Genomic DNA, 12,382 nt, shown 5'->3' with positions numbered 1-12,382 from the left:
CAGACGGAGTGTAGGGGAATGAGTGAGTGTACTCACTTCGGCTGACCTACTTAGGTAATTGCAGCGCCTCCTGCACTGTATGCAGGTGGGCGATATGTTGGTGGTGCAGGTGACCTCCTCTGCCACCTCGAGCCAGGCATTCTTGGTGGCAGAGGCAGGCCGCTTCCTCCCACCCGCCGGGGGTGGGGGGGGGGGGGGGAAGATCTCTGTCCTTCCCCTCCTCCTCATCCCATCCAATAAGAGCTGGAGTGAGGCATCATTAACCTGGGAGCAGCCTTCCCCCTGGGCTGCTCCATGCTGTAATTTTTCCTATTTCTTGCAGCATCAGTCAGTGGAGGACTGCCCCTTTAAATAGGGCTCCTCGAGCTGACAGACCTTACTGCGCAGCTTAGCAGCGGGGAACCCAGAAGAACAGGTAAGTGGATCCAATCAGCCTGCGATTGCGTGCGGAGCAGACTGATTTCGCCGGGCGCGTTACCCACACGCCCAATCTACCCCCCGCCGCGAAGGTAATATCGGGCCCTATAGATTTGCAATTTGCCAGGAAGAATTTGAGGATATATATTTTTAAATCCTTTTGCCTCCCATCCCCCAATTTTTCTTGTTATTCAATTCCCCCCTCCCTAAGGCACAACTAACAGACCTTGCCCAAGTTGGCTTTCTTCACCAAGGTATTCAACCATGAATGGCATTACAGAACAGCCTATTTCAGATCCCACCTGATCGCCAAACACACGTGTTTTCCAGCAAGGGTAACCGAGACCAGTTGTAGCACAGTAACTGCTGCCCTAACTGAAATGAGCTAAGTGGACGGAGAGAGAATCATACCTGAAATAGTCAGGTCTGGTCTAGGTTGGTGTTTTCACCCAGTAGACCAGTGTAGGAACCTCAATTATAGCAATGAAATCAACTCACTTGGTTCGAGTGGGAACAGGTAGGTAGAAAGAGTTTTTAAAAAATTAAAAGGAGTTGAAAGCAGGCATGCATGCAAAAAGCTTGACATTTCTGAGTGTTTACATTACAAAAGTGGCCAATGTAATAGAGGCAAATATATTTGAAGGTGACTATGTTCTAATTTAATGTGTATGGTCTAATCTATCATAAAATCTAAAGGCCAAGTTTTGAGATCACTTTATCCCTCCCCCACCCCAAAGGCGACACTTGGATTCAAAGCCCTACGTTTAGAATTTGCTCTGTGGTTCACCCAGACAGGGTGATGTCAGTTGGTGAACGTGCAGCATTGTAAACTTAGTCTATTTTATACTAAAGTATAGAGGAGCTGGAGATTGGTAATAGTCCAGGAAAACTTGAGGCAGCAGGGAAGCAGACAGCAGAAATGGTCTTAGCCAACATGGAAAGTGCTTTTATGTCATTGCTTATAACAAACTCAACAGCCAAGGACCTAAGTGTGCTGGAGTTTATCCAACTAAAATCATGCGACTTAGAAACAGAATAATCTTCTAATTAGACTTATGCATGTAATCTTCCTGCAGTTTGACCAGCGAGGACCAGCCTAACTATTAGGATGCTGGCCTTCAGGAGTCAAGTGAGAAAAATCCCAGTTCTCAGTGCTGTGGAACAACAGGTTATCTTCCTTGGGTGCATGGCCTCTTTGGCTCTAGTTGGTTCCAAGTTGACATCCCTGGCAAGGAAGATGAACCAAGCCATCAACTGTAGCAGTTCTGCAATGCTCCAGGGCATTGTTCCACAAAGTTAGACTATAAATGGCCTTCCCAGAAAAACTTAGCTGGGAGTTCTGTACACTCTATAAATGATGCATGAGATAGAATGGGTGGATGTTCATTAGATCAGGGATGGGTGATAGAACACTGTGGTTGTTATGTCTACTGTAGTGTGCACTGCCCTCAAAAAAAATGATCTAATTTCACGAGAATAGTTCCTAATACCCCTCTAATCAGCCTGCCTGTCTAAATCTATATAACATTCTAAATGGTGCTGGGGCAGGAATCCAGATTTGACCACACAACACATGCTGGTGGAATGTTACTTTTGTGTCTAATGTATTCCAAGAATGAAGAGCACAGCATTACCCTATTCCTGATTTACTAAAAAGCGCCTTTGTTTTAAATGTTCCGCATCATCTTGTAATGAAAAAGATTTGGGGGGGGGGGGGGTCATCAGACAGTATCAGTTATGAAAATGGCTGTCGGCATGTCAAGTCAAAAAAAAATGCAAAGAAAAATTTTAGGCTTTGTATTGAAAGTATTACCATACATGCCCAAGCTGCTTTCATGCTGAGACACAACTAGAAATCCTGCCCCTACTCCACCCACAGAGTTGATTACTTGATACCAGTTTATTGAGCAGACCACCAATGTCTACTCAGAAATTTATTCCGTTATAAATGGTAGGAAACCGTGCCTCACCTCCCATACGTAAAGTCGATTGCATGATCATCAACATACATCAGAAATGCTTTCTCTTCATAGTTAAACCCATGATGTGGAGATGCCGGTGATGGACTGGGGTTGACAATTGTAAACAATTTTACAACACCAAGTTATAGTCCAGCAATTTTATTTTAAATTCACAAGCTTTCGGAGATTTTCTCCTTTCGGAGATTTTCTCCTTTCGGAGATTTTCTCCTTTCGGAGATTTTCTCCTTCCTCAGGCAAATGAAACATTTGCCTGAGGAAGGAGAAAATCTCCGAAAGCTTGTGAATTTAAAATAAAATTGCTGGACTATAACTTGGTGTTGTAAAATTGTTTACAATAGTTAAACCCAAGCATTCATACCACAGTCTACTTGAGAGAATCCAGTTGTATTTCTTCAAATTGGAGAACAATGGACACAGAGGGTACTGCCACAAAGCAGAGAATAAGGTCTTGCATCTTGCTTTATTAATAATGTGCTCAATTAACTTTTAAAATCAAGATTACACCAGTAAATATCCAGAATGAGCAGCCCACAAGGAGGTCTGGCTATCAATTAGCTTTACTTTGTGTCAAAAGCTCCTTGGCAGCATAAACCCTAGTAAATGCAATCCTAGTTTCAGATCATTAAAAGCTTCTAATTGTCCCGTGATGTTTTCTGATTCTTCTTTGCATTCAACATCAGAGAGTTTTGGAAATTAATCTTTTTTTAAAAATCGCTTTTGTATTCTTCATTAGAAATGGAGAGGAAAGTAAGCCAGATCACTAGCCAGCAGCCCCTGCTGGAAGTCTGCATTTGGCTGTCAGGTGAGGAGTCTGGCTTGTTACATAGTATTACAAATTACATAGTAATACTCCCTATACTCAAACTGACTGTTAGCATTTACCCACAAGCCTCACACATGCTTAATTGCCTCTTGGTAAAACACCGGAGACTGACCAATGTTTGTGGAACTCAAGCCAAGCAAGGAGACAATGCCTTCAGGAGAGGGGAAAAGAAGTAAAATAAAAGTAAACTAAATGAACATTCAAAAGTTGTAAATGTCGATACAAGCAGGTTGAGTATGAAGAGGATAAGCAGTTGGTCATGCTAATTACACAACCAGATACCACTAAAGATGCTGGATTTTGGATTGTGAATCCTGTACCGATCATAGGTTTTATAGGCCAAACTGAGACCAGAAGAATTAATAGAGCAATTTAACCATTTGTTGTTGAATGCTGATGCCCAATCCCTGTAATCCATATACTGAAATGGTAAAACCATGGATTACTTCCTATTTACTATCAAACTATGTCAGTAAATTCCAGTAATAAGCTATTCCATGAGTTGGAATAGGACATAATCCTCTCATCCTCGGACTAGCTTAAACCAGTTTAAAAATCCAACACCCCTGCAAAAATAGCAACTCCCAACTCATTTGCATCAGGTGCATTTAATTCTACACAAAACAAATGTGACAGGGGCTCATTTCCACAATTAACCTCAGTTATTTTTCTTGCAAATGTTGTGAACTCCAGTTGTAGCTAGTACCAAACCTCTGTACTGGGAAGGCCATGTGCCCAACACACACAGTGAAGGTGATATCCCACTCCCACATTCTTCTTAGTCATCCTGAGCCACATATTTGGGCAAAAGGAGTTTTGGTAAATGCAGTTCTGTACGATCCACCAGAAGTGCACAAGAGTGACAAGATGAATGTTCTCAATCACGTTTCCCTTCCTCTGCTGATAACGTTACGAGAGATTCCCAGACACAAATTCACATCCCCCCCATTTGGTGGTATCAGGCACTGCTGCCCCATTATTCCACTGAACCATGTTAGCAATTAGCTTTAATCAGCCTTTCTGATCGGATTCAAAAGAATGATGTTCTAACATTTGGAAAAAGTTTGAAGTAACTGGCCTAGAAATTGCATCGTACCGTGTCTGTTTCACAGGCATAAAACAGGTGCCTAAGTGTCGAAAATGGCGGGTGGTGTGCGCACACACTTTCCGTGCCAGAGGTGCACCGCCCGTCATATTGGTAAAGGCGCCTGCTTGGGGGCCAAGGTGCTAGGCCCCGCTATTTGCATATGCAAAGGGTGAAATGCCAGTTTCAGGTCAGACTTTTGTGGTCAGTATTCTCAGGCATTAAGCAACTAAATCAGCGATCCTTAAAGGGAAGCTTTAATTTTTTTTTTAAATTTACCTTATTGTGGAACCGGAAGAAGCAGGAGTGCTCCTCCCGGTTCCACGTTAAATTCACGGACCGCAGCTGGCCACCATTTACCCCCAACTCCTTCAGAATGCCCCCCCCCCCCAACCACCGGACTCTCCTTATGACCTCAGCCGGGGTCCGAGTCAGACGATCTTGGGGTGCCTCCCGGGACCAATGAGCTCTCCGGTAACAAACAAATGAGGTCGGTGGACCAATTTCCCATGGTCACCTAAAGATCGTGCCCTGGTCCAATTTCTAGGCCACTTAACTTGCGAAATTCTGAAACCAAGAATTTTTCTTGGTATTCAAAGATCTCAAAACATTTGGACAGGGTAGATAGAGACAGATTGTTGTCACTGGTTGGCAATTTGTTTTTTTTTTAAAACGCAGAGGACTATTAGAACATGGAATGCTATACTGCAAGTCACTACTGAGATGGAGATTATATCATTTAAAACTCAATTAGATTCTGTATTTGAAAAGGAAAGTGGGATAACAGTAGACAGCTCCAGTTGAAGTGTTAGCACCATCACAGGTGTAGTGGGCTATCATTTCAATGCCCAATTCATTCCTGTGTTAAAACATACACAGCAACCAGATCAGTAACAGAACTACTCATCCAACACATGGCCTGTACTGATACCATCTGAATCCATTACACAAATGGGCAATAATGTGGAGGGGGCATTATGCTTCCACATCACAGACAGGTACATCTTGCCCCTCTTCCCAACACCAATACTTTTAGTATTTAGGGAGCCACCTGTCCAGTTTTGGACTAGTCTTTCAATCCAAGAAGTAAATTGGACACCAGAAGGTTTTTTTTTTAAAAAAACAAAGATTATTTACTTTTGTGTCTTATAGCATGGAGGCATTATTTGTTAAGGGTTTCAGTGAATTTTCATCATAAGAAAAGAAAACCTCAGAATTCAAGTCACCATCTCACTCCAATTTCATCCTCTGTCTGAGTTTTGATTTAGAAAATGATGGCAGCCCTAATAGTAACCAATATCAATGCACACCCACAACTTCTGGCAAAATTAGACCTTGTGAAAGGTTTGTCTACATTCCTCATTACAGGAAGAGCAAGTGGATATAATCATGGTTACCAGAAATTTTTAAAAAAGGGAAACATAGAATGTCACAGCACTGAAAGGGGTAATTTAGATCATCAAGTCTGCAGCCACTTATCCATTTCAGCCACTTAGTCTAATCCCACTCTCCTGCTCATTCCCCTATTCCTGTTGTTCAACCAACTATTTAATTCCCTTCTGAAAGAATTTATGGGTTCTGCTTCAATAAATAGTTTGTGGAAGAGAATTCCACATTCTAACCACCCAGTGTGTGAAGAAATATTTTCCAACCTCCCATTTAATTCTTTTTGTAACCTCCCATTTAATTCTTTTTGTAACCTCCCATTTTATTCTTTTTTGTGGTTGTCTTAAACCATTTCATTATCGTCTCTCCAGCCAGTGGAAACAATCGCTATTCATCATAATCTTGAAGACCTCTATCAGAACCTTTTGAACCATCTCAGCTAAAAAAAAGTCCTAACTTCTCAAGTTTCTCTTCAGAACTGTAACCCTTTATCTCTGATAACATTCTAATGAATCAATGCTACACCTTTTCCATTGCTTTAACATGTTTTGATAATGGGGGGGGGGGATTATTGCATACAGTAAGTTCTTCTGTTTACAAAGTTCGGTGTGATGAGAACAAGCCTCCAACTGTAGTTATTCAATTGTTGATGTTTCAATGCATGAGTTGACATTAGTACACTAAAGACACCCAGCCAGTTACACTGGTTATCTGTGGGAAAGAAAAGTGCTGCTAGGGAGTGGCAACTGCGGCTCCCTACTGAAAATCTTCACTAATATAAGTATTTGCATACTGCATACAAAAGGGGCAGTTTAATCCAGATAAAAGTTCTGCAATACTGAATTATAGGCATGCCAGCTATCTGTGTTTTACATGGACATCAGCATTCTTGGAATCGTATCTGCTTATCTGTGTTTGTGGAAAACAAAATCAGCACCAGTCCTAGCACCCCTTCCCCCACCTCGGTGTTACTCCAAGCAACTACCTTTTGACGTTGTTCCAAGGGGTTGAGTGCTGCTGCTTGCTGTAGGCAAGAAATCGCATGTTATCAAAAATACTCGCCCAGAGTGCAGCAGCATTCAATGCCCTTGAGGAGCAGCAGAAGGTAGGAGCCAGCAGTGTAGCTTGGAGAGAGTGGTGGAAGAAAAAGATAAATTAGTGAGGAGCATGCCAACATGAACTGAGGAGATTGGGAACACCATCAGATCAATCCAGGTACCTGAAGCACACCTTCAATGTGTCAATGGTACGCTCAGTTATGACTCAGCTAGCTGCGTGGACCTCACTGTACTGATGCTCAGCTCATGTCCTGGGACCTTGCATAGGTGTCATCAGCCAAGGCCAAAGAGGATAACCTCTATCTCCTTCGAGCTATCCTACGACATCCCTTTCAGGATCAAAGGGTGGTTGCAACTTGTGAAATTAAATGACAAAAATGTGGTGATTTGTGGGCTGACACCAGAAAAATAATCATGAAAGCTGCTGGATTGTCATAAAACCCAAATGATTCACTAAGGAGAGCTGCCACTGCTACCTATCCGGCCTACATGTGAGTCCAGTCCCACACAATGTGATTGGCCCTTCATACCTTCAGAGCATCTGGAGATAGGCAATAAATATTGCTGTGCTAGTGCTACCCACATCCCAAAAAGTAGAGTTCCTTCAGGCTGCCACTGTTGTCCATGGAAAGTAGATGAAATTGCTTGTTCTGGCAAACATGACTTACTTAATTCTTACTTCCTTATTTGTGCACAGCTGATTGGCCAGTGTCAGTGATATCCCCAGTGACAACCTGGAATGACCCCACAGCATAAAAGCTCACTGATAACTCCACAGCAAATGGCACAAAGGCAGATGTGAACGTAGTTTGCAGTAGCAAGAAAACCAACCAAAAATCGAGTCATAAATAAATTTCTGCAAATCCCACCAACCTGCTGGCCTCTTTAAATTGTCTTCCATCGTTTCTCTAGTGTACAGCAATCATGAACAGCTCTTTTATACAACTCAGAACATGAACTGGTACTAATGACATGGAAATGGCAGAAAATGTGACCAGAAATAAGAAGTCGGAGTGGGTGCTAAATATCCAGCAGAACATAACTCTTGCCCATTTTGCAATCCCGGCTATCTGATTTACACTGGTACAATAGGCAGTTGGTAGCAGAAAATCCAGACTACAGCTTCAATTTTTGCCCATCCTGTGCTGATTCCAGAGGCCCAGTACAATACGAAACATGTTTGTAAATCCATTGAGTCCCTCACTTCACCAAATAAGGTCTGGAAAGCTTAATTAAGCTGCTGCAAGCAAAAGGACAGAGCATCCTTCACACCAGTAGCAATGGAATCCATCCTTTTTTTGCCAAAATCGAGATCAAATGAGGTGGCCAAATTATGATGGGAGATTGCATTTTTTTGTGGTGGGAGGGGAGAATGAAAATAAATCTCCATATAAATAATACGCATCAAAAAATATATACACACAACACACTTTTGTTTTGTTACCAGCAACAGAAAGCAAAGGACCTCTACAAAGTAACACTATCCCTTCACAAAGCCTCATAAATCAGAACCACATTCAGCACATTATAACTGTCAAGGTCACAGGTAGTTAAGAGACAAGGCTTAGTAAAACAGCCAAATTCACATTCCTTGAAGCTGCCTAGAATCATGTTCTGGAGGAACTTGTAATTTGGACATGGTATAAAAGCTACAGACTATCTACAAAACAGCTACAAGAAACAACTGCTTAAAATTTTACACAAAGCATTAAACTGAAAAAAATGTAATGAACTAGTCCACTTATTCAGGGTCTGAAATGGGAAGGAAGCTAGTTGACCTGAATGAAGTAACACTTCACAATGCTGCATAAATGTGCAGCATGCCATAATAGGCAAAGATTCCTGCACCTTTAAAGAGAATTATTATTCCAGAGTAGCCTTTTCTTTCTCATACCCTGGCATTAATGTTCAGTGTTATACAAAATGTCAGCACTGCAGACAGAAACCAGCTGCACAATTGTTTTGCATTTTGCTATTCGTATCAAGTAATTATTGCACCTTTGCTTTGAAATAATAATTTTAAAATAAAATTATATCCACCGTTTTTTTGACCCATTACAAATTATAGTAAAAATAAGTAAATGCAAATGGTGGCAATCTGAAGTAAAAGCAGAAAATACTAAAAAATATATACAGCAGGTCTATTAGTGTCTATAAAGAGAAAAGACAGGTTAACCTGCAGACCTTTTGTCAGAATTGGGAAAGGGAAATGAGCTCTTTAATGGGACTGAACAAGAGGTGGGGGGGGGGAAGAGACAGAAAGAGAGAGAGAAACAGTATTTTTTGAAAAGCTGAGGTGAAAACTGATCATCTCAGTGCGGCAATTACAATGCATTAAAAGAAAAGACGGTGAGAATAGCTTAGTAAGGCAATGAAATAAAAAGTTACAACTGTCTGAAAGGGTGGTGGAAGCAGATTCAACTGTAACTTTCAAAAGGGAATTGATATATACTTGAAAAGGAAAAAAACTGCATTGGGAAAGAGCAGGGGATTGGGACTAATTGGATAGTTTTTTCAAAGAGGCATGATGGGTTGAATGGCCACCTTCTGTGCTATATAATTCTATAAATACATGAAGAAAATGTTGGAAACGCCCAATAGGTCCACCAGTACCTGAAAAGAGAAAAGACAGGCCAACATCCTGGGCGCAGACTGTTCCCTCCAGGATACGTTTGTTCATTCTTCCACGACCCTGACTTACAGCTACCCTTCCCCTGGCACTTCTCTGTGCATCCATAGCAGATGCAACACCTATTGATGTACCTTTTTCTACACTAAAATACTGTCTTTTTGAGAAACAGCGATTTACATGTACTTCCTTCAATCTAGTATGCTGTATTTGCAGTTCACTGTGCTGCCCCTCCTCTGCATGAGGGAAACCAAAGGCAGAGTGGGTGATCACTTTGCTGAAGACCTTTGTTCTTCACGATACTGCTGGAGAAATGGAGTGGAGGAAATATTGGCAGCGTTTGGGGTGGGGGGGGAAGAATTGACATGGGTTGACATTGTGGGCGTGGACTCTGGCAGAACTCCGTTGTGAGGGATGTCTGTACAGCAGGCCTGCTGTTTGTACTTCACTTCCTTTTGTTTTTTTAATTGTTTCACTTACGATGACCTCCACCAGTTTTTAAATTCCTGTTTGGGTAACCAATCCCCTTTTGGCACGCAGCCCCCTCTTTGTTGAGTTCTATTAAAGGGCTCACTTATTTTCCCATTCTCAGTTCTGATGAAGGGTCAATGCCCAAAATGTCTTCTGTTTTTATTTTGAACAGTAATAAAGCAGTCAAAATGTAACTCTTCAAAAAAACAAGTCAATAAAATTCCTGCTTTTCCATGCTGCACTTTGCTACGCTCCCTCAGGCAGTAATGTCTCTGCTTTGCGTCTTTTTGGCTAGAGTCTCACACCATCAGTTTTCAAACAAGTCACTTATTGAAGTTGAATCCAGGTCACTAAACTTAAATGCAGTCATAATACTATTGAGTTTTTTTTATTACCCCTTTTCCAATCTTTTCCTTTCTTCTGCTGAAGGTGTGGCTCTTAGGTGGGTACAGTTCCAATGTTATTTAATCACACTAATGGCCTGCAAATATACACTTATTAAACACGAGAGATCTTGAAACATTTGCCTGAGGAAGGAGAAAATCTCCGAAAGCTTGTGAATTTAAAATAAAATTGCTGGACTATAACTTGGTGTTGTAAAATTGTTTACAATTGTCAACCCCAGTCCATCACCGGCATCTCCACATCATTATTAAACACAGTGATTGTATTTCAGGTGTTAAAATCCTAATGCCCTGAAAGTAGCAACCTTCTTTGGCTGATGCAGATATTTATTTTTAAAAGACGGTTTATATAAGATCAAATCTTTAAAAGACCATTGAGGGATGGTTATGGTAGCCTAGTTACTGGGAAAATGTTTCAAAATCCAACTTCGCTGTGGACGTCACAGTTTCAGGCTGGTCATTTTGACCGAATGTAACCTTCAGCTATTGCAATACATTCCACGAACACTCCACAGTTGGGATCACTCCTTATTGGCTGATACTGATAGTGTGTTGCTCCATTTGGACACGCCTCTTTCTCCTCCCCCTCCTATCCTCTCACCACTTATATATTTGAGGTCAAACTCAAGAACAAACCATGTACAGAGCCAGGGCTGATGAGAAATTTCCCCCTTGGAAGTCCAGCTAAAGTAAGGCGTTTAGGATCAAACTCAAAAGCTGATCAAAAAGCATTATGCACAGTTAGACATTGCTAATTAAAGAGCAACAAGTCAAGTGTCACTATGAACTGCTGCAGTAAAAGGTTTTGCATGTTACATTACAACATCTGTAGGCAGAGGAATGTGCAATACCATTATTAACTGATCATATATGAGATTATTAAGCTCCTTTAAAAAAAAACAATTGCAAGGAAAAAGGAACACAAGAACAATCAGAGCTGGTAGCAACATGTGCATAATAGAAGATTAGAATGTTAATTAGAATTCCCAGACCACACTATAAATCCAGGAGTGCTAAAACAGAATGACCAAAGTCGTTACAAAATCTGAATGGCTGATATTTAATCTGCATTAATAGGCACTCATCCAAATTTGCAAAGTTTGGATCAGTTTCAGGTTTTGGATGATGCAAACTGCTGGCTCAAGCCTACAGTTTTTTTAAATTAAAGATCATTAAAGGTTTTTTTTTAAAAAAAACTTAATTCCACTATAAATTCTGAGATTTTTTTCAGGTTAGTTGATCAATTAAAAAAAAGTTCTCTCCAGATTTTTGAAAACAAAATCCCAAATTCTCCCTGTTCTTGACACCACAAATCAGGTCCCCAGGTGCACCCAGTCACATTTTTGATGTTTGCACACACATTCCATGCTCTGCATGCATCTTAGGACCCAATTTTCAGCATCAAATTCAACAGTTGGTGAGTTTAGAGTTTAAGCAGTAGCTGCTGCTCTGTGGAGGTCGGATTCATTCTACCTAATTTGCCCGTGTACTTAATAGTCCAGTTTTTTTTTTAGCTGGCCATGGGTATTTAGGTGCACTGGCAGGCACACAGTTAGTGTTTAATAGCTTATAGAGCAATTAGTCACAGTGCATTTCATATTCACACTTCCGCCACAGTCGAGTCATATCCTAAGATTGCCAAGGACCTCCAGATTTACTGAATTGGGAAGTTACAATTTAGGAATTAAATAATAAATGTAAATAATCATTTAGCTTAACTGCACTTCCTTTAGTCCATTATTTGGTTTCCTGAGTTTTACCAATGCTCCAAACAAAAACTGATTTTTAACTGATATTTTCCAAATTTAGCTGGGTATTTTGGGATCCAATTTTCCCCCCAACTTTCTCTTGGTTTTTGATGCTATAAATATAACCTGAAAAAACACCTGTGTTTTTAAAATCACCAATAAAAATGACTTTACAGGATCCTTAAAAACTCTCCCCCAAGTTACTTACAACGGCACTTTCAAATTCCCAACTGACTAGCCTTTGGCCCTCCATTCACCACAGAATTTCTGCAGCTACTGATCTGCTCAATCACACACTCACCTTCACCTTTGATGCCCTTGTCCCCATTAAAACCATTACTCTCTCTCTCGCCCTGGTCGTTCCCCCTGGTATGGCCCTC

At 41.0% G+C, this 12,382-nt stretch overlaps 2 protein-coding genes across 3 annotated transcripts in view; one reads left to right on the top strand and one right to left on the bottom strand.

Moving 5' to 3' along the window:
- LOC137342605 (polyadenylate-binding protein 4-like) overlaps positions 1-11,899 on the top strand; it is a 378,766-nt gene extending 366,867 nt beyond the window's left edge. Inside the window, exon 15 of the mRNA XM_068006610.1 lies at positions 11,889-11,899. The gene's annotated coding sequence lies outside the window, so the exon portion shown is untranslated. The remainder of the gene's footprint in view (positions 1-11,888) is intronic.
- mfsd2ab (MFSD2 lysolipid transporter A, lysophospholipid b) overlaps positions 1-12,382 on the bottom strand; it is a 119,303-nt gene that overhangs the window by 24,294 nt on the left and 82,627 nt on the right. The gene's annotated exons all lie outside the window — the stretch shown is intronic.

Source organism: Heptranchias perlo, chromosome 26, assembly GCF_035084215.1.
Source record: "Heptranchias perlo isolate sHepPer1 chromosome 26, sHepPer1.hap1, whole genome shotgun sequence".
Lineage (NCBI taxonomy): Eukaryota > Metazoa > Chordata > Chondrichthyes > Hexanchiformes > Hexanchidae > Heptranchias > Heptranchias perlo.
Note: the sequence above shows the minus strand (reverse complement) of the source record. Positions and strands in the feature narration are given on the sequence as shown.